At 40.6% G+C, this 22683-nt stretch overlaps 1 non-coding gene across 1 annotated transcript; it reads left to right on the forward strand.

The window, feature by feature from the left end:
• The first annotated feature begins 5100 nt into the window (after window positions 1-5100).
• On the forward strand, window positions 5101-5208 carry LOC130938107 (small nucleolar RNA R71). Its single transcript, XR_009069286.1, has one exon. It is a non-coding gene; the product is annotated as a small nucleolar RNA R71 (small nucleolar RNA).
• Window positions 5209-22683: the final 17475 nt, after the last annotated feature.

The following is a 22683-nucleotide window of genomic DNA, read 5'->3' on the forward strand; positions in this document are numbered from 1 at the left end:
TGGAGTTAAACGCCAGCTTTTGTGCCAGTTTGGGCGTTTAACTCCCACTTTGGTGCCAGTTCCGGCGTTTAACGCTGGGAATTCTGAAGGTGACTTTGAACGCCGGTTTGGGCCATCAAATCTTGGGCAAAGTATGAACTATTATATATTGCTGGAAAGCCCAGGATGTCTACTTTCCAACGCCGTTGAGAGCGCGCCAATTGGGCTTCTGTAGCTCAAGAAAATCCACTTCGAGTGCAGGAAGGTCAGAATCCAACAGCATCTGCAGTCCTTTTCAGTCTCTGAATCAGATTTTTGCTCAGGTCCCGCAATTTCAGCCAGAAAATACCTGAAATCACAGAAAAATACACAAACTCATAGTAAAGTCCAGAAAAGTGAATTTTAACTAAAAACTAATAAAAAGTATACTAAAAACTAACTAAATCTACTAAAAACATACTAAAAACAATGCCAAAAAGCGTACAAATTATCCGCTCATCACAACACCAAACTTAAATTGTTGCTTGTCCCCAAGCAACTGAAAATCAAATAAGATAAAAAGAAGAGAATATGCAATGAACTCCAAAAATATCTATGAAGATCAGTATTAATTAGATGAGCGGGGCTTTAGCTTTTTGCCTCTGAACAGTTTTGGCATCTCACTCTATCATTTGAAATTCAGAATGATTGGCTTCTTTAGGAACTCAGAATCCAGATAGTGTTATTGATTCTCCTAGTTAAGTATGATGATTCTTGAACACAGCTACTTTATGAGTCTTGGCCGTGGCCCAAAGCACTCTGTCTTCCAGTATTACCACCGGATACATACATGCCACAGACATATAATTGGGTGAACCTTTTTAGATTGTGACTCAGCTTTGCTAGAGTCCCCAATTAGAGGTGTCCAGGGTTCTTAAGCACACTCTTTTTGCCTTGGATCACAAATTTATTTCTTTCTTTTTCTTTCTTTTTCTTTTTCTCCCTTTTTTTTCGTTTTTTTTTGTATTCACTGCTTTTTCTTGCTTCAAGAATCATTTTTATGATTTTTCAGATCCACAGTAACATGTCTCCTTTTTCATCATTCTTTCAAGAGCCAACAATTTTAACATTCATGAACAACAAATTCAAAAGACATATGCACTGTTCAAGCATACATTCAGAAAACAAAAGTATTGCCACCACATCAAAATAATTAATCTGTTATAAAATCTGAAATTCATGCAATTCTTCTCTTTTTTCAATTGAGAACATTTTTTATTTAAGAAAGGTGATGGATTCATAGGACATTCATAACTTTAAGGCATAGACACTAAGACACTAATGATCACAAGACACAAACATAGATAAACATAAGCATGATTTTTTGAAAAACAGGAAAATAAGGAACAAGGAAATCAAAGAACGGGTCCACCTTAGTGATGGCGGCTTGTTCTTCCTCTTGAAGGTCTTATGTAGTGCTTGAGCTCCTCAATGTCTCTTCCTTGCCTTTGTTGCTCCTCTCTCATGATTCTTTGATCTTCTCTAATTTCATGGAGGAGGATGGAATGTTCTTGGTGCTCCACCCTTAGTTGTCCCATGTTGGAACTCAATTCTCCTAGGGAGGTGTTGATTTGCTCCCAATAGTTTTGTGGAGGAAAGTGCATCCCTTGAGGTATCTCAGGGACTTCATGATGAGTGGGGTCTCTTGTTTGCTCCATCCTTTTCTTAGTGATGGGCTTGTCCTCATCAATGGGGATGTCTCCCTCTATGTCAACTCCAACTGAATAACAGAGGTGACAAATGAGATGAGGAAAGGCTAACCTTGCCAAGGTAGAGGACTTGTCCGCCACCTTATAGAGTTCTTGGGCTATAACCTCATGAACTTCTACTTCTTCTCCAATCATGATACTATGAATCATGATGGCTCGGTCTAGAGTAACTTCGGACCGGTTGCTAGTGGGAATGATTGAGCGTTGGATAAACTCCAACCATCCTCTAGCTACGGGCTTGAGGTCATGCCTTCTCAATTGAACCGGCTTCCCCCTTGAATCTCTCTTCCATTGGGCGCCCTCTTCACAAATGTCAGTGAGGACTTGGTCCAACCTTTGATCAAAGTTGATCCTTCTAGTGTAAGGATGTTCATCTCCTTGCATCATGGGCAAGTTGAATGCCAACCTTACATTTTCCGGACTAAAATCTAAGTATTTCCCCCGAACCATTGTAAGCCAATTCTTTGGGTCCGGGTTCACACTTTGATCATGGTTCTTGGTGATCCATGCATTGGCATAGAACTCTTGAACCATCAAGATTCCGACTTGTTGAATAGGGTTGGTAAGAACTTTCCAACCTCTTCTTCGGATCTCATGTCGGATTTCCGGATATTCACTCTTTTTGAGTTTGAAAGGGACCTCGGGGATCACCTTCTTCAAGGCCACAACTTCATAGAAGTGGTCTTGATGCACCCTTAAGATGAATCTCTCCATCTCCCATGACTCGGAGGAGGAGGCTTTTGCCTTCCCTTTCCTCTTTCTAGAGGTTTCTCCGGCCTTAGATGCCATAAATGGTTATGGAAAAACAAAAAGCAATGCTTTTACCACACCAAACTTAAAAGGTTTGCTCGTCCTCGAGCAAAAGAAGAAAGAAGAGAGTAGAAGAAGAAGAAATGGAGGAGATGGAGGTGGCTTTGTGTTTCGGCCAAAAGGGGGGAGAAGTAGTGTTTAGGTTGTGTGGAAATGAAGGAGTGAAGATGGGTTTATATAGGGGTGAAGGAAGGGGTAGGGTTCGGCCATTATGGGTGGGTTTGGGAGGGAAAGTGGTTTGAATTTGAATGGTGGGGTAGGTGGGGTTTTATGAAGGATGGATGTGAGTGGTGAAGAGAAAGATGGGATTTGATAGGTGAGGGGTTTTTGGGGAAGAGGTGTTGAGGTGATTGGTGAATGGGTGAAGAAGAAGAGAGAGGGTGGTGGGGTAGGTGGGGATCCTGTGGGGTCCACAGATCCTGAGGTGTCAAGGAAAAGTCATCCCTGCACCAAGTGGCGAGCAAAATTGCTCTATGTGCCAATTCTGGCGTTAAACGCCGGGCTGGTGCCCATTTCTGGCGTTAAACGCCGGGCTGGTGCCCATTTCTGGCGTTTAACGCCAAGTGATTGCCCTTTTCTGGCGTTTAACGCCAGTCTGGTGCCCCTTTCTGGCGTTAAACGCCCAGAATGGTGCCAGACTGGGCGTTAAACGCACATCTGCTAGCCTCACTGGCGTTTAAACGCCAGCAACTTCTCCTCCAGGGTGTGCTGTTTTTCTTTCTGTTTTTGCTTTTTCAATTGATTTTGTGACTTCTCATGATCATCAACCTACAGAAAACATAAAATAACAAAGGAAAATAGATAAAATATAACATTGGGTTGCCTCCCAACAAGCGCTTCTTTAATGTCAGTAGCTTGACAGAGGGCTCTCATGGAGCCTCACAGATACTCAGAGCAATGTTGGAACCTCCCAACACCAAACTTAGAGTTTGAATGTGGGGGTTCAACACCAAACTTAGAAGTTGGTTGTGGCCTCCCAACACCAAACTTAGAGTTTGACTGTGGGGCTCTGTTTGACTCTGTTTTGAGAGAAGCTCTTCATGCTTCCTCTCTATGGTGACAGAGGGATATCCTTGAGCCTTAAACACAAAGGATTCTTCATTCACTTGAATGATCAATTCTCCTCTGTCCACATCAATCACAGCCTTTGCTGTGGCTAGGAAGGGTCTCCCAAGGATGATGGATTCATCCATGCACTTCCCAGTCTCTAGGACTATGAAATCAGCAGGGATGTAATGGTCTTCAATCTTTACCAAAACATCCTCTACGAGTCCATAAGTTTGTTTTCTTGAATTGTCTGCCATCTCTAGTGAGATTCTTGCAGCTTGTACCTCAAAGGTCCCTAGCTTCTCCATTACAGAGAGAGGCATGAGGTTTACACTTGACCCTAAGTCACACAGAGCCTTCTTGAAGGTCATGGTGCCTATGGTACAAGGTATTGAAAACTTCCCAGGATCTTGTCTCTTTTGAGGTAATTTTTGCCTAGACATGTCATCCAGTTCTTTGGTGAGCAAAGGGGTTCATTCTCCCAAGTCTCATTACCAAATAACTTGTCATTTAGCTTCATGATTGCTCCAAGGTATTTAGCAACTTTCTCTTCAGTAACATATTCATCCTCTTCAGAGGAAGAATACTCATCCGAGCTCATGAATGGCAGAAGTAAGTCCAATGGAATCTCTATGGTCTCATTTTGAGCCTCAGATTCCCATAGTTCCTTATTAGGGAACTCAGTGGAGGCCAGTGGACGTCCATTGAGGTCTTCCTCAGTGGCGTTCACTGCCTCTTCCTCCTCTCTAAATTCGGCCATGTTGATGGCCTTGCACTCTCCTTTTGGATTTTCTTATGTATTGCTTGGAAGAGTACTAGGAGGGAGTTCAGTAATTTTCTTGCTCAGCTGTCCCACTTGTGCCTCCAAGTTTCTAATGGAGGACCTTGTTTTAGTCATGAAACTTTGAGTGGTTTTGATTAGATCAGAGACCATGGTTGCTAAGTCAGAGTGGCTCTGCTTAGAATTCTCTGTCTGTTGCTGAGAAGATGATGGAAAAAGCTTGCTATTGCTAAACCTGTTTCTTCCACCATTATTGTTGAAACCTTGTTGAGGTTTCTGTTGATCCTTCCATGAGAAATTTGGGTGATTTCTCCATGAAGAATTATAGGTGTTTCCATAGGGTTCTCCCATGTAATTCACCTCTTCCATTGAAGGGTTCTCAGGATCATAAGCTTCTTCTTCAGATGAAGCATCCTTAGTATTGCCTGGTGCATTTTGCATTCCAGACAGACTTTGAGAAATCAAATTGACTTGCTGAGCCAATATTTTGTTCTGAGCCAGTATGGCATTCAGAGTATCAATCTCAAGAACTCCTTTCTTCTGATTTGTCCCATTGTTCATAGGATTCCTTTCAAAAGTGTACATGAATTGGTTATTTGCCACCATTTCAATTAGCTCTTGAGCTTCTGTAGGCGTCTTCTTCAGATGAAGAGATCCTCCAGCAGAGCTATCCAAAGACATCTTGGACAGTTCAGACAGACCATCATAGAAAATACCTATGATGCTCCACTCAGAAAGCATGTCAGAAGGGCACTTTCTGATTAATTGTTTGTATCTTTCCCAAGCTTCATAGAGGGATTCTCCTTCCTTCTGTCTGAAGGTTTGGACTTCCACTCTAAGCTTACTCAATTTTAGAGGTGGAAAGAACTTTGCCAAGAAGGCATTGACTAGCTTTTCCCAAGAGTTCAGGCTGTCTTTAGGTTGTAAATCCAACCATATTCTAGCTCTGTCTCTTACAGCAAAAGGGAATAGCATAAGTCTGTAGACCTCAGGGTCAACCCCATTAGTCTTGACAGTGTCACAGATTTGCAAGAACTCAGCTAAAAACTGATGAGGATCTTCCAATGGAAGTCCATGGAACTTGCAATTCTGTTGCATTAGAGAAACTAATTGAGGCTTAAGCTCAAAGTTGTTTGCTCCAATGGCAGGGATAGAGATGCTTCTCCCATAGAAGTCGGGAGTAGGTGCAGTAAAGTCACCCAGCACCTTCCTTGCATTGTTGGCATTGTTGTTGTTTTCGGCTGCCATGGGTTCTTCTTCTTTGAAGATTTCTGTTAGGTCCTCTACAGAGAGTTGTGCCTTAGCTTCTCTCAGCTTTCGCTTCAAGGTCCTTTCAGGTTCAGGGTCAGCCTCAACAAGAATGCTTTTGTCTTTGCTCCTGCTCATATGAAAGAGAAGAGAATAAGAAAATGTGGAATCCTTTATGTCACAGTATAGAGATTCCTTGAGGTGTTAGAGGAAATGAAAAATAGAAGGAAGAGGTAGAAGAATTCGAACTTAGTGAGATAGAGTTCGAATTGTGCATTGAGGAGGAGTGGTACTCCATAAATAGAAGGATGTGAGAATAGGGGAAGAGATTTTTCAAAAATTAAGTAAAAGATTTTAAAAAACATTTTGAAAAAGATTTTGAAGAAGATATGATTGAAAACTTTTTTTTGAAAAATATGTGATTTAAAAGATATGATTGAAAAGATATGATTTGAAAAACAATTTAAAAATATTTGATTTTAAAAATTAATGACTTGCCTATCAAGAAAAGATATGATTCAAACATTAAACATTTCTCAACAGAAAAGGCAACATACTTGAAATGTTGAATCAAATCATTAATTGATAGCAAGTATTTTTGAAAATGGAAAGAAATTGATTTTGACAAAGATTTGATTGAAAAGATTTGATTTGAAAAAGATTTGATTTTGAAAAACTTTGAAAACTTGAAAAAAAAAATTGAATTAAAAACAGAATCTTCCCTCTTGTGCCATCCTGGCGTTAAACGCCCATAATGGTGCACATTCTGGCGTTTAACGCCCAATGCTCTACCCTTTTGGGCGTTAAACGCCAGTCTGCCCTTTTTCACTGGGCGTTTTGAACGCCCAGCGTTTTCTGTATAATTCCTTTGCTGCATGTACTGAATCTTCAGTTCCCTGTACTATTGACTTGAAAATAGAACCAAGATCAAATAAACAATGCATGCAAGACACCAAACTTAAAATGAGACACTGGACTCAACAAGAAACATAAAATATTTTTGGTTTTTATGATTTTGTAATTTTTTTGTGCTTTTTTCGAAAATTATATAAAAAAACAGAAGATAAAGGTTTCAGAATTCTTAATGAGAATTCCAGGAATCATTGCAATGCTAGTCTAAGACTCCGGTCCAGGAATTAGACATGGCTTCACAGCCAGCCAAGCTTTCAAAGAAAGCTTCGGTCCAAAACACTAGACATGGCCAATGGCCAGCCAAGCCTTAGCAGATCATTGCTCTAATAGCAAGATTGATAGAAATCCACAAGCTCTTGTGATGATAAGTTGAAACCTCGGTCCAATAAGATTAGACATGGCTTCACAGCCAGCCAGATTTCAACAGATCATCTTGAAACACTAGAATTCATTCTCAAGAACTCTGAAAAAAAAATACCTAATCTAAGCAACAAGATGAACGGTCAGTTGTCCATACTCGAAACAATCCCCGGCAACGGCGCCAAAAACTTGATATGCGAAATTGTGATCACTACTTTTCACAACTCAAATAATCCCTAGTAATGGCCCCAAAGACTTGGTGCTCAATACCATGGCATAAACACAACTTCGCACAACTAACCAGCAAGTGCACTGGGTCGTCCAAGTAATAAACCTTACGCGAGTAAGGGTCGATCCCACGGAGATTGTTGGTATGAAGCAAGCTATGGTCACCTTGTAAATCTTAGTCAGGCAGACTCAAATGGTTATGGATGATATATGAATAATGCATAGAATAAAGATAGAGATACTTATGTAATTCATTGGTGAGAACTTCAAATAAGCGAATGGAGATGCTTTGTCCCTTCCGTCTCTCTGCTTTCCTACTGTCTTCATCCAATCCTTCTTACTCCTTTCCATGGCAAGCTGTACGTTCGGGCATCACCGTTGTCAATGGCTACAGTCCCGTCCTCTCAGTGGAAATGTTCAATGCACCCTGTCACGGCACGGCTATCCAGCTGTCGGTTCTCGATCATGTCGGAATAGAATCCAGTGATTCTTTTGCGTCTGTCACTAATGCCCCACAATCGCGAGTTTGAAGCTCGTCACAGTCATTCAATCATTGAATCCTACTCAGAATACCACAGACAAGGTTTAGACCTTCCAGATTCTCTTGAATGCCGCCATCAATTCTAGCTTATACCACGAAGATTTCGGTTAAAGAACCCAAGAGATAAACATTAGAGCCTTGTTTGCTTTTAGAACAAAAGTGGTTGTCAGTCACTTGTTCATAAGTGAGAATGATGATGAGCATCACATAATCATCACATTCATCATGTTCTTGAGTGCGAATGAATATCTTGGAATAAGAACAAGTTGAATTGAATAGAAGAACAATAGTAATTGCATTAATACTCGAGGTACAGCAGAGCTCCACACCTTAATCTATGGTGTGTAGAAACTCCACCGTTGAAAATACATAAGAACAAGGTCTAGGCATGGCCGTGAGGCCAGCCCCATAATCTAAGATAGCATAAGACTAAAGATAGCTACCAAGATGTCAAATACAATAGTAAAAGGTCCTATTTATAGGGAACTAGTAGCTTAAGAATTACAAAGATGAGTAAATGACATAAAAATCCACTTCCGGGCCCACTTGGTGTGTGCTTGGGCTGAGCATTGAAGCATTTTCGTGTAGAGACTCTTCTTGGAGTTAAACGCCAGCTTTTGTGCCAGTTTGGGCGTTTAACTCCCACTTTGGTGCCAGTTCCGGCGTTTAACGCTGGGAATTCTGAAGGTGACTTTGAACGCCGGTTTCGGCTATCAAATCTTGGGCAAAGTATGGACTATTATATATTGCTGGAAAGCCCAGGATATCTACTTTCCAACGCCGTTGAGAGCGCGCCAATTGGGCTTCTGTAGCTCCAGAAAATCTACTTCGAGTGCAGGGAGGTCAGAATCCAACAGCATCTGCAGTCCTTTTCAGTCTCTGAATCAGATTTTTGCTCAGGTCCCTCAATTTCAGCCAGAAAATACCTGAAATCACAGAAAAACACACAAACTCATAGTAAAGTCCAGAAAAGTGAATTTTAACTAAAAACTAATAAAAAGTATACTAAAAACTAACTAAATCTACTAAAAACATACTAAAAACAATGCCAAAAAGCGTACAAATTATTCGCTCATCACCAACCATCATCTCAGCAACTTCAGAAGTAGAATGTACCTCACTGATGCCTCAGATGCAGTTCGCTGCAAAGCCTTTCCAACAACTCTAACCAAGATAGCCATCAAATGGTTCGACAACCTACCTCCAAAATCCATCTCGAGTTTCGACGATCTGGCCAAGAAGTTCCTGGCCCGATTCTCCATACAAAAGGACAAAGCCAAACATGCACCTAGCCTCCTAGGGATCAAGCAAGGAGATCGGGAGAGCCTTCGCAACTACATGGAAAGATTCAACAAAACATGCATGGACATACAAAGTCTACCAACAGAGGCTGCCATTATGGGCCTTATTAATGGCCTACGAGAAGGACCATTTAGCCAATCTATATCAAAGAGATATCCTACATCCTTAGACGAAGTACAAGAACGGGCACAAAAATACATCAACATGGAGGAAAACTCTCGACTTGTCGAAACCTCAAGGTTCGGCTCTAACTACCGAGATAAAGAATCTAAGAAAAAGGAAGATCGCTCCCGAGAGAAAATCAAAAAATATCATAACTATACTCCTCTTAGGGTATCCTTGGTAGATGTTTACAAAGAAGTCTGCCATACAGAGAAAATCCCTCCAGCTCGGCCACTTAAAGGCAAAAGAGGAGGAGGAAATCGGAATGAATACTGTGAGTATCACCGACTTCGAGGGCATTCCACCAACGAATGCTTCGACTTGAAAAACGTTATAGAAAAACTAGTAAGAGAAGGAAAGCTAGATCAATTTTTGGCCAATCGGGATGACGAACCAAGAAAAAGAAGAAGGGATGAGGATGTTGGACGATCTGAACGATCACCTCGCACACCGGAAAGACATGTTCATGTAATACACGGCGAATTTGCCGGAGGAGAAATCTCCAAATCATCCCGAAAGCGACATCTCAAAGAAATATACCACGTCGAAGGAAAAAAGGAAGTCCCAGACATCCCAGCAATCACATTTACTAAGGAAGACGCATCCGGAATCATCTCGGGACACGACGACCCCATGGTCATTACGATCATACTGGCAAACGCCAACCTTCACCGTACATTAATTGACCAGGGAAGCTCTGCAGACATCTTATTCAAAACTGCCTTCGACAACTCGGTCTAGATGAAAAAGAGCTAAGAGCATACCCGAATAGCCTGTTCGGACTAGGAGATGCCCCAGTTCAACCATTGGGATATGTATCGCTGCATACAACCTTTGGAAAGGGGAACCAGTCCCGAACACTCAAGATAGATTACATCGTGGTCAACGTAAGCTCAGCTTACAATGCCTTAATAGGTCGGACAACGTTAAATCAACTCGGCGCAATAGTTTCAACCCCACATCTATGTATGAAATTCCCAACTGCGGAAGGAATAGCTACGATAAAGGCAGATCAAAAAATGGCACGTCGCTGTTACCACGAAAGCGTAAACCTCCGAGGTGAAGGAGGAGAGTTCCACACAATCGAGCTCGGTGGAGTTCAGAGGCGAGAAGAATTCCGACCACAACCCGAAGGAGAAGTAGAAAGAATCCAGATCGGAGACACCCCGGATAAAACAACTAATATTGGCACAATCTTGAAAGGAGATGTAAAGGAAACGCTAATACGGTTCCTACGAGATAATGTTGATCTCTTCGCATGGAAAGCTGCCGACATGCCAGGAATTGATCCCGAATTAATGAGCCACAAATTGGCAGTCTATCCGGGATCCCGGCTGGTACAACAAAGACGAAGAAAACTTGGACCAGAACGAGCTCAGGCTGTAGAAGAACAAGTACAAGCGCTACTTGAGGCCGGGTTCATAAGGGAAGTCAAATATCCACTATGGCTAGCAAACGTCGTCTTAGTGAAAAAGTCAAATGGGAAGTGGCGAATGTGCACCGACTACACCGACCTCAACAAAGCCTGCCCAAAAGACCCCTACCCACTCCCAAGCATCGACGCTCTAGTGGACGCTTCATCAGGATATAAGTATCTCTCATTCATGGACGCATATTCAGGGTACAACCAAATTCCCATGTATCCATCAGATCAAGAAAAAACCTCGTTCCTAACACCGAAAGCAAACTACTGTTACATCGTGATGCCTTTTGGTCTCAAGAACGCAGGAGCTACTTATCAAAGGCTAATGAATAAAGTTTTCTCAGATCACATCGGAAAAATCATGGAAGTTTATGTAGACGATATGTTGATAAAAACATAAAGCGAAGATACATTGTTATCCGACCTGACTCAAGTGTTTTCTACTATCAGGGAACACAACGTGCGGCTCAATCCCGCAAAATGCACCTTCGCAGTAGAAGCCTGCAAATTCTTGGGCTTCATGCTCACACAAAGGGGGATTGAAGCGAATCCAGACAAATGTCGAGCCATACTCAACATGAAGAGCCCAACCTGTATCAAAGAAGTACAGCAACTCAACGGGAGGTTAGCCGCTCTATCTTGATTCTTGGCAGGAGCTGCGATAAGATCTCTTCCCTTCTATGCTACCTTAAGAAAAGGAAAACAGTTCGAATGGACGACAGAATGTGAGCAAGCCTTCCTAGACTTCAAGGAGTTCTTAGGACGACCACCTATCCTATCTCGGCCACGAGAAGGAGAACCGCTCATATTATATCTCGCAGTAGGGAGCCGGGCAATAGCCTCAGCATTAGTCAGAGAGGACGAACATGGGTAAAAACCCGTCTACTTCATTAGCAAAGCACTACAGGGATCCGAGCTGAACTACCAGAAAATAGAAAAGTTTGCCTACGCTCTGATCCTCACATCCCGGCGGCTTCACCCATATTTCCAAGCGCATACCATTAAAGTTCGAACCAACCAACCCATAAAAGGAATATTACAGAAAATAGATCTAGCAGGAAGAATCCTACAATGGGCAATCGAGTTGTCCGAATTCGACCTCCAATACGAGGCGCGTACAGCCATCAAATCGCAACACCTGGCCGACTTCATCGCAGAATTTACAGACGTCCCGGAAATCCCCATAGAATGGAACATATACGTAGACAGGTCCTCGAATAAAACAGGAAGCGGTGCGGGTGTGATAATTGAGAACAACCAAGGAACTCAACTGGAGCTCTCCCTTAAATTTGGATTCCCGGCCTCAAACAACCAGGCAGAATACGAAGCACTATTAGCTAGTCTGAAGCTGGCTAGGGAGGTTGGACCTCAAAAGCTCAACATCTACAGTGACTCACAAGTCATCACCTCACAAATAACAGGAAACTACCAAGCCAAAGACCCAACCATGAAAAAGTATTTGGATAAAACCAAAGAACATCTCGGACAACTCGGGGAATATAAGATCCACCACATACCTCGTGAGCAAAATGCCCGAGCTGACGCCCTTTCAAAATTAGCCAGCACCAAACCAGGGGGCAATAACAGAAGCCTCATCCAGGAGGTATTACATAACCCGTCAATAGCGGAAGAAGAAAGAATCCTAGCCATAATAGGTCAGGATCAAGGATGGATGACCCCCAAAATAAACTACCTCAAAACAGAAGAACTCCCTACAGATGAAAAGGAGGCAAAGAGGCTGAAAAGAGAGGCACAGTACTACACTATCATAAACAACACGCTGTACAAAAGAGGGATATCAACACCTTTACTAAAATGCGTACCAACTTCCAACACAAAGGAAGTCTTGGAGGAAGTACACAGTGGCATTTGTGGAAATCATCTCAGAGCGCAAGCTCTCACCAAAAAGGTACTCCGGGCGGGATTCTATTGGCCAACTCTACAAAAGGAGACTACAGAATTTGTACGGACATGTCCACCATGCCAGAAGTATGCCAACTTTCACATTGCTCCACCAGAAAAGCTCATCAGCGTAACCTCACCCTGGCCATTTGCGAAATGGGGACTCGACCTACTCGGACCCTTCCCACAGGGATCGGGACAAGTAAAATTCCTCATAGTAGGAGTAGACTATTTCACAAAATGGATCGAGGCAGAACCCCTGGCCAATGCCACCGCCCAAAGAAGTCAAAAATTCCTATATAGGAACATTATTACGAGGTTCGGGGTACCATACTCCATCACCACGGACAACGGTACCCAATTTACAAAGGCAGGCTTCAGAAAACTGGTGGCCGACTTGAACATAAAACACCAGTTCACCTCCGTCGAACATCCCCAAGCCAATGGACAAGCCGAAGCGGCTAACAAAGTCATATTGGCCGGATTAAAGCGGAGGCTACAAGGAGCAAAGGGAGCATGGGCCGAGGAACTTCCACAAGTCCTATGGGCATATCGAACAACACCCCATTCTACTACAAATGAATCACCATTCCGACTAGCATACGGAGTAGAGGCAATGATTCCAATAGAAATCGAAGAAGGATCTCCCCGAGTAGTCCACTACAATGAACAAGCAAACTCCTAACTTCAGAGAGAAGAGCTCGACTTGTTACCCGAAATCCAAGAAAGAGCTCGGATCAGGGAAGAAGCTCTAAAACAACGAATGGGTTCCAGATATAATCAAAAGGTAGTGCCGAGAAGTTTTGCAGAGAATGATCTCATCTTAATCAGAAATAACATTGGAACAACTCGACCCGGAGAAGGAAAGCTGGCAGCTAACTGGAAAGGACCTTACCGAGTCATTGAAATACTGGGGAAGGGCTACTACAGACTGTCCGAACTTGACGGACGAGAGCTTCCTCGATCATGGCACGCCTGCAACCTAAGAAGGTACTACAGTTAGAGAAGTTAAAAGGATCTCACTAAATGGATGCGCTCTTTTTCCTGAAAAGGTTTTTTAATGAGGCACCATGTCGAGACCTACGAACAAGAAAATTCCCACATGCATATATTTGCATTTTTCTTTGAATAAAGTTTATTTAGATATTCTACAAAGATTCCAAGACGCATTAATATGAAGTATTCATCGTCCGATTATAAAGCAACAGGTCGGCAGAAAGTGAAAAACAAATTCACTGCGCGACCACGATAAAGACAATCATCCGATAAAGGTGAAAACGCGATTCACCCAAAAGACGATCTAAAGACACCAACCATTTTCTACAAATCGGAAAAGATGAACACAGAATAATGTAAGAAGTTATCGAAAGCAATCCAAAAAAAAAGAACCTGACGAGGTCTTACGGATAGCTAATATAATAACTTAAAGACTGGCCGACGTTTAGAAGTCGGACCAAGTCAACCCAAGTTATAAGTAAACCCTGGAAAGAGGTTTGGCCAACCCTATTAAAGAGGATTACTTTAACTTAGAAGGGCCTGACATAACAAAGTCAGCCTAAAACTAAAAAGTTATACAAGTAGTCTCTGAAAGAGATCTGACAAGGATCCAAGAAAGAGGACTACGAAAAATAACTTAAAGGAGACCAACATAACGAAGTCGGACTCCTGCTACTGAAAAGTTACACAAGTAATCCCTGAAAGAGATCTGATAAAGATCCAAGAAAGAGGATTACACTTAAAGGAGACCGACATAACGAAGTCGGACTCCTGCTACTGAAAAGTTACACAAGTAATCCCTGAAAGAGATCTGATAAAGATCCAAGAAAGAGGATTACACTATAACTTAAAGGAGACCGACATAACGAAGTCGGACTCCTGCTACTAAAAAGATATAACTCAGAAGAGACCGACCTAAATGAAGTCGGACTCCTACGAACAAAAGTAATCCCTGAAAGAGACCTAACGAAGGTCCAGGAAAGAGGAATACAGAAATAAAGGGAATCAACACAAAGAAATCAGTTGGGGAAACATCAAAAATACCTACAAAAAACGAAAAAACAAGTCGGATCCACACAAAAACAGAGGATCCAAGCTACAAAGTACGAGGCAATCCAAAAAGGTCAAATTACAAGGACCAGCATTCTCAGAAAACAGAAGAAAATATCTTGATATGATCTACAAAGTTTTAAAGCCTCGGAGGCCATCAAAAAAGGATAACGAGCTACTTTTGTTTTTCAAAAGGTTGCCAAGACAAAACAACCAGAAAACGTCAGCAAATAAATAAAAAGTTTTAAAGAGCCCACAAGCCGGGCCAACTAACATGAGAATCCAGAAAAAGATCAGCAAACAACAGGAGCATCATCAGGACAAGGAGAAGGAGGATGAGTCTGAATAGGCACAGCATCTACAGTTCCATCCTCCCGGTTCAGAACTTGGCAATCCGAATCAGGTGCAACCGGAGGAGCAGAGGTAGTCGACACTTTGGCAGAGGACACAGGAGGAGGATCAGCGTCGTCATCACCCTCGTCATCAGGGACAATCTTGCCATCTCTGACAACATTATCTAAACTGAAAAGGGTGAGATCGGCCTCGGGAGCAATGACCCGAACTTGCTCCTTCAAGTTCTTGTAAGCAGCAGTCACGCTGCCGACGAAATGACCTTGGAGCTCAGAATAATCCTCCTGAGCACTGTCCAACTCCTCCCTCAGACGCATCACCTCCCGATAAGTTGTAACATAACTATCTTTATGCATCAGAGCTGTGTCCTCAGCCAACCTCAAAGAAGCCGCCAATGAAAGGGAACTCGCCTTCTCATTCTCTAGATCCTTCTCTAACTTGGTCACCTTTAATTCGAGCTCCTCCTTCAGCCCCTTCATCCGGTCAAACTCTTGCTTTGCCTCCTCCATAAATGCCTTGGTGGCATGAAGAGGGAGACTTTGAGCAGTCCGGTGTATAGCGGCCGCCATAAACGCCATCTGTACGTGATTCCGGGCCATAAATTCCAAATGATGGAGGATGGACACATCGTCCATCGAAAGGGTACCATAGGGCCCAATTTGTTGATCTATGAACTCGATGGCATTGAAGTCAGGGGCATTAAGGTTGAAGGGCTCAACCGTCTTTTGTTTTTTACTTGGAGGGGCAGCAGATGGAATGGCAGAAGCAGGATGAGGATCCACCAAGCGGACCCGAGGTGTCGGAATTGCTTTTTTCACTATGGGGGAGCTCGGCACTGGTGGCTTCTCGCGCACTTGGGAGGACCCCTCCCCAGCCGCCTTGGCGGCAATGTTCCTGGCAGCAGTCGCCTTCTGCGCCCTCTTAAAAGCCTTCATGGATTCGTTATTTTTCATTGCCTCTGCAAAATAAAACAGAAGTCAAGCTACAAAATGAACAAGTCGAAAATACAGCTACAAGTAAACATAAACAGATAGCAAAGATACCCAGTTCAGTTTGAAGAAGAGAATGGTTGGTTAGAAATTTCTTTGTATCAAGATGGGGAGGCTGACCCCAGCGCTCTTCCCAAAACAGTCACAAAGGCCCGCTCAGCCTCATCCAACATGTCCCAAGAGTACCTGGAGACCCTCACATCCTTTTGCCATTCCAGTGGAAAGGCAGGCTCATCATTTTCGTCCAGAAAAAAGGGCCGAGCTCCTTCAACAGCTCGGACCTTGAAAAAGTAGTTTTTAAAATCACGGAATGACTCGTCAAACATGGAAAAGACCTTCTTTCCTTGGGTAGAGCGGAAGGAGACCCAAGCTGCCTTCTTTTTTACCACTCCGGGCTTAGTCAAAACAAACAGATAGAAAAAGAGAGATTGGGAAGCAGGGATACCAAAACCATTGCACAACAATTGAAAAATCTTTATAAAATCCCAGGAATTAGGGTGAAGTTGAGAGGGGGCAATATTACAAGACCATAACAGGTCGGTTTCAAATTGAGTAAAAGGAAGAGTAATACCCAGCGGACCAAAGAAAAAGTCATAAACATAAAAGAAGGGGCGGCCATCAACAACCCGAGTTGAAAAACAGACTCTCTCGTCAGAAGAAGGAGGGACAAGTTCATAGTTCTTCTCATCACCAGAATTGCTACAGACACTATGAAACTGCCTAAGCTGAGCACAAAACTCAGAATCAGCCAGCGAGACACACAGGAGAACCATGGAGTCCACCCAATCGGCCATACCACCAGGAACCTGGGAAGGCATCTCTACAATGTTATTTCGGGAAGACATGAGACCAACTAAATCCTACAAAAAAGAAAAGAAAGAGTGGATTACTTAAAAACATCTCGGACACGGGTCAAAACATCTCAAACGGACGGATTAACCAAAAAAGGGAAAAATCCCAAGACTCAAGAGAAGAAGTCTTGGAGCATCCCTTGGGGGTAGTAAACAAGAAGGGTCCTCAAAATTATTTCTACAATCTACATCTCGGCACTCATCAGAATAAAGTACAGAAAAGAAAGCAAAGGAAGCAAAAAACGCAGGAAATCCACCCTTCTAACAGTTTTATCAGGAAAAGCATTGCTCCTACAGTTTACCAACACTACCGCTACAGTTCATCAGAACACCAAAAAGACCAAAGGAAAAAACAGCAAAGGCACAAGCTTTTCAAAATCAAAGCAAAGATCATCATCTAAAGCACAAACAGAAACAGCGGCAAACTGCAAAAGAAAAAGATTCAAGCAAAACAAAAAGATTCGCACCGAAAAAGAGAAAAAACCATAGCATGCAACAGAGTCAAGCACGATAAAAACAGAAAGATCCAAACTTTCTCCAAAAAAGGAAAACCCCATCGCAAAATCAGAAATAAACGAGGAGACACGAAATGGGACTAACCTGGAGAATAGAAGAAAACCTCGAAGAAAGCTGAAGAGCAGAAGCAAACAAAGCTACCCCCTCGAAGTAGAAGAATGCAAAGACAGAAGAAGAAAATGTGAAATCAGCCCTCTTCCAAAAAATGCAGTAGCAGAACAGACGTCACAAAAAAGAAACTACAAAACTCTGGGCAAGAAACAGAAAATGAGAAAGTAAAGGGAGGAGTTACGGAGAAGAAGTGAAAGAAGAGAAACCGTTTTTTGATTGAGAGATTCAAAATAAAAAACAGGAGAAAACGGGGCAATTAATACCAATTAATGAAGGTACTAAACCCTTTCACGTTCCCAAAGCAAAGCGCTGATATAAAAACGCGCGCCTTTAGAAGAAAACGTTCTACATTCAAAGGAATCTACAAAAAAGAAGAAATCGACAAAATGCTTGAGTTCGGCTTCATCATGAAAGGGTCGAAGTCAAAAAATTTCGACCTCAACAGAAAAACCGAGCTCAAGCAGGGGCACTGTTCATGGCCTGGGTCGAGCTGTCCGACCCGGGATGTTCTACAGACAAAGCGACCAACCTCTTCAGGTCAAGACAACCCGACCTCTTCACAAAAGAGCTCGGACAAGTCACAGGAAGGCCCAAACAAAGGGCCCAAATAAGAAGAACACGTCCCAAATCCTAAGGCGGCCCAAGCCTACAGAGAGAAGGGCGGTTCCCTCAAAGATAAAGATGACCTCACTTAAAGATAAGATAAGATAAGATAACTAACTTATCTTATCCACAAGAAGGCCACATCTCACCATTATAAATACACTGGAGCACCCAGGTATAACTCATACTCTGATTCTACTCAATACCTGTTTAATACCCTTGCTAACTTAAGCATCGGAGTCCCTTACAGGTACCCCCCACCCTTTGGTGACAAGGGATCAGCAGCATTCTCAGTTCCACAAGTCGGACACACCATCTCCGGCTGCTACACACCTGCCGGACACGTCGGCTCCGACCAACACAGAAGATCTCGTCCGAGATCGACCTACAGTTCCAGGTAACCCTCGGAACACTTTATATTATAGTGCATATAAGAAAGAGAGAAAGAAAAAGTATTTATTTTTATTATTGTTGTATGTATTCCTTTTACCTCATCCATGTTTTTATAGGCATACAAAATTTTACTTTTCAAACTTCATTAATATTGTTTCGTCTATAACTTGCTTCTTTCAATATGGAAAAACTAAATTGCCCAAATTAATGATCATCCACATCATATACTTCTCTTAACACTTTCCCTTAGATGACCATTTAGGATTATTACCTCATTAAAACCTTACTAAAGAAAAATCCAGTAAAAAAAATCTTAGTAAAGGAAAAAGAGTACAATATCCTTTGTGATAGAGACTGCCTCATTAAAAACCTTGTCAAGAAAAATCCAATGAAAAAAAAAAACTGGCTAAAAAAAAAAGAGTACAGTCTCCCCTTCTTGTCGATATCATTTAATGTCTCGAAATCGGTGTATCCCAATCTCATGTACCAATCTTTCAAAGGATGATTTTGGAAGTGACTTTGTGAATAAATCTGCCAGATTGTCACTTGAGCGGATCTGTTGGACATCAATTATTCCTTGATTTTGAAGATCATAAGTGAAGAAGAATTTGGGAGAAATATGCTTTGTTCTATCACCTTAGATGTATCCGCCTTTAAGTTGAGTAATGCATGCTGTATTATCTTCAAACAGGATAGTTGGAGCTATCTTATGATCAATCAGTCCACATGATGATAGGATATCTTGGATCAAAGTCTTGAGCCAAAAACACTCGCGACTTGCTTCATGTATCGCTAGTATTTCAGTATGATTAGAGAAGGTTGTTGCTATCGTTTGTTTTATGGACCTCTATGATATAGTTGTACCACCATATGTGAACAGGTATCTTGTTTAAGATGATTAGACAAGTATTCAACATTTGCATAGCCAACTAGTTGTGACTTGGATCCATAGGGATAAAACAATCCCATATCAACTGTTCCATGAAGATATCGAAAGATTTGTTTGATTCCACATCCAAAGATCTTACGATCATTGGTGTACTCAAGGGATGTGATTTATCCATATAAAATCTTTTCAAGATCTTCTTTGTGTATGTTGTTTGATGAATAAAGATCTCATTTTTTATATGTTCGATCTGCAGGCCGAGACAAAATTTAGTCCTTCCAAGATCTTTCATCTCAAACTCTTTTTTTAGAGTTTTTATAATTGTTGAAATCTCTTCAGGAGTTCCAATGATATTTAAATCATCAACGTACACATCAATTATAATAAATCCAGATGTAGTTTTCTTTATGAAAACACACGAGCAGATATCATCATTCTTGAATCCGTTTTTGGCCATATACTCAGTAAGACGATTATACCACATTCATCCAGATTACTTTATACCATATAAAGATCTTTACAATTTAACTGAGTATAACCCCTGCAAATATTCATTGGATGGTTTAGACATCTTTAGTCCTTCAGGGACTTTCATATAGATATCCCGATTTAATGAGCCGTATAAGTAGGCTGTTACCACATCCATTAAGTGCATATGTAGTTTATGATATGCAGATAAACTGACCAAATAACGCAATGTTAATGCGTCCACTACAGGGGAATATGTTTCCTCATAATCTATACCAGGCCTTTGTGAAAAACCTTGTGCCATAAGTCGGGCTTTGTAGCGCACAACTTCATTTTTCTCATTTCGTTTTCTCACAAATACCCATCGGTATCCAACAGGTTTTATACCTTCAGGTGTACAGACTACGGGTCCAAAGACTTCACGTTTTGTAAGTGAGTCTAATTTAGCCTTCATGGTTTCTTCCCATTTTGACCAATCATTTCTTTGTCGACATTCTTCGACTGATCTTGGTTCAAGATCCTTACTTTCATGCATGATATTTAATGCCACATTATATGCAAATATTTCATTGATAATTGCCTTTTATTGGTCCCATTTCTCTCCTGTAAAGACATAATTTATCGAGATCTCGTCATTTTCATAATTTTCAGGTACCTAAACGTCTTCTGGCGTTAAAATTATATCAGAATTTTAAACAACTGCAGGTGTCTTTACTATGTCTTTTTCGACAGGAATAGTATTTATCTCTTTTCTCTTTCAAGGATTTTTGTCTTTGGAACCGACAGGCCTGCCACACTTCTGGCGTGTATTTGATTTGGGGGTAATTTGTCCAACTGGAACATCAATTCGAATTGGGGTATTTTCTGCTGGTATATAAGATTTCGTTATCCTCTTTGTATCGAAAAATGCATCAGGCAATTCATTTGATATTCTTTGTAAATGTATAATCTTTTGAACTTCTAGTTCACGTTGCCCTGATCGAGGATCTAAATGCATCACCGATGATGCATTCCAATTAAGTTCCTTTTCAGGAAGCTTATTCTCACCCCTAATGTTAGAAAATTTGATTCATAAAAATGACAATCCGTAAACCGGGCTTTAAATACATCTCCAGTTTGTATCTCAAGATACCTCACTATAGAAGGAGAATCATATCCAACATATATCCCCAATTTTCTTTGGAGTCCCATTTTGGTGCGATTAGGTGGTGCAATGGGAACATATATCGCACACCCAAATATTCTTGAATGGGAAACATTTGACTGCTGGTCAAAAGCTAATTGTATAGGAGAGAACTGATGGTAACTCATTGGCCTCAAACGAAAAAGTATTGCGGCATGTAAAATAGCATGCCCCCAAACCGAGGTTGGGAGATTTGTTCTCATAAGTAAGGGTCTAGCAATTAATTGGAGGCGTTTAATAAGTGATTCTGCTAACCCATTTTTTGTGTGAACATAAGCTACTAGATGTTCAACACTTATTCCATTAGCCATAAAATAAGCATCAAAAGCTTGGGAAGTAAATTCACCAGCATTATCAAGACGAATTACTTTGATGGATTTTTTAAAAATTGTGCTTTTAATTGAATAATTTGAGTCAGTAATCTCACAAACGCTAGGTTGCGAGAAGACAATAAGCACATATGTGACCATCTCGAAGATGCGTCTATTAGGATCATAAAATATCTAAAAGATCCACATGGTGGATGAATAGGTCCACATATATCGCCTTGAATCCTTTCTAAGAATTCAGGGGATTCAAATCCAATCTTTACTGGTGATGGCCTTAAAATTAACTTTCCCTGAGAAGATACAGCACAACAAAATTCACTAGATTTAAGAATCTTCTGGTTCTTTAGTGAATGTGCATAGGAGTTTTCAATAATTCTCCGCATCATAGTTGTTCCCAGATGACCCAATCGGTCGTGCCAAGTTATGAATTCATTTGGGTTAGTAAACTTCTGGTTTACAATGGCATGTGATTCAATTGCACTAATCTTTGTATAATATAACCCAGATGAAAATGAGGACAATTTTTCTAATATAACATTTTTATTTGAATCATGAGTTGTGATACATAAGTACTTATGATTTTCCTCATTCATAGTCTCAATATGATATCCATTTCGGCGAATATCTTTAAAGCTCAACAAGTTTCTTAGAGATTTAGTAGACAATAGTGCATTATTTATTATAAATTTTGTTCCTCTGAAAAACAAAATTATAGCTCTTCTGGAGCCTTCAATCACATTGTCTGAGCCAATAATAGTATTAACATATTCTTCTTTTGGCACAAGATGGGTAAAATATATATCACTTTTGAGAATGGTCTGCGAACTTACACTATCCGCAGGATATACATCTTCATTATATATCCTTGCCATTTTTTGAGTCTTCCTAAAAATTTAATCAGAGTCTCGTGTTAATAACATGTTGTAAAATAAATAAGGAAGAAGTAATAAAATAAAGTATAAATAGAAAAATACTACTATCAGTATTTATCAATACTATTATACTACTATAAAGATAATATATTAATATTATATTAGTAGTATGTGAAGAGAGAAAATAAAGAAGTGCTTTATAATAGTACACATAAGAAAAAGAGAGACAAAGTATTTCCTTGTATACTTATTAATGGTCATCCACATCATATACTTATCTTAACATTATCAACCATAGAATATTATTTTAAACTATTGTATCTGTATATTTGTATATCGAATACATTTTGAATATACTATTTATTTATTTTTTTATGTCAAATTATATTTTAATATGAATTTTAAAAAAATTTAAATATACTTAAATATATTTAAATACTATTACATATTAATATATTTATTTTATTTTTAATATATATTTTTAAAATATATTTAAAAATAACATATATTATTAATTATTGGAATAAAAATTATTTTAATATTATTAAAATATTAAAATATAATTATAATTTATCTAAAAAATATATCATATTTTATATATATACTATATTTCATAAAAATTTATGTATCTGTGTATTTTGT

The sequence above is a fragment of the Arachis stenosperma genome, chromosome 6 (genome assembly GCF_014773155.1).
Source record: "Arachis stenosperma cultivar V10309 chromosome 6, arast.V10309.gnm1.PFL2, whole genome shotgun sequence".
Taxonomy (NCBI): Eukaryota; Viridiplantae; Streptophyta; class Magnoliopsida; order Fabales; family Fabaceae; genus Arachis; species Arachis stenosperma.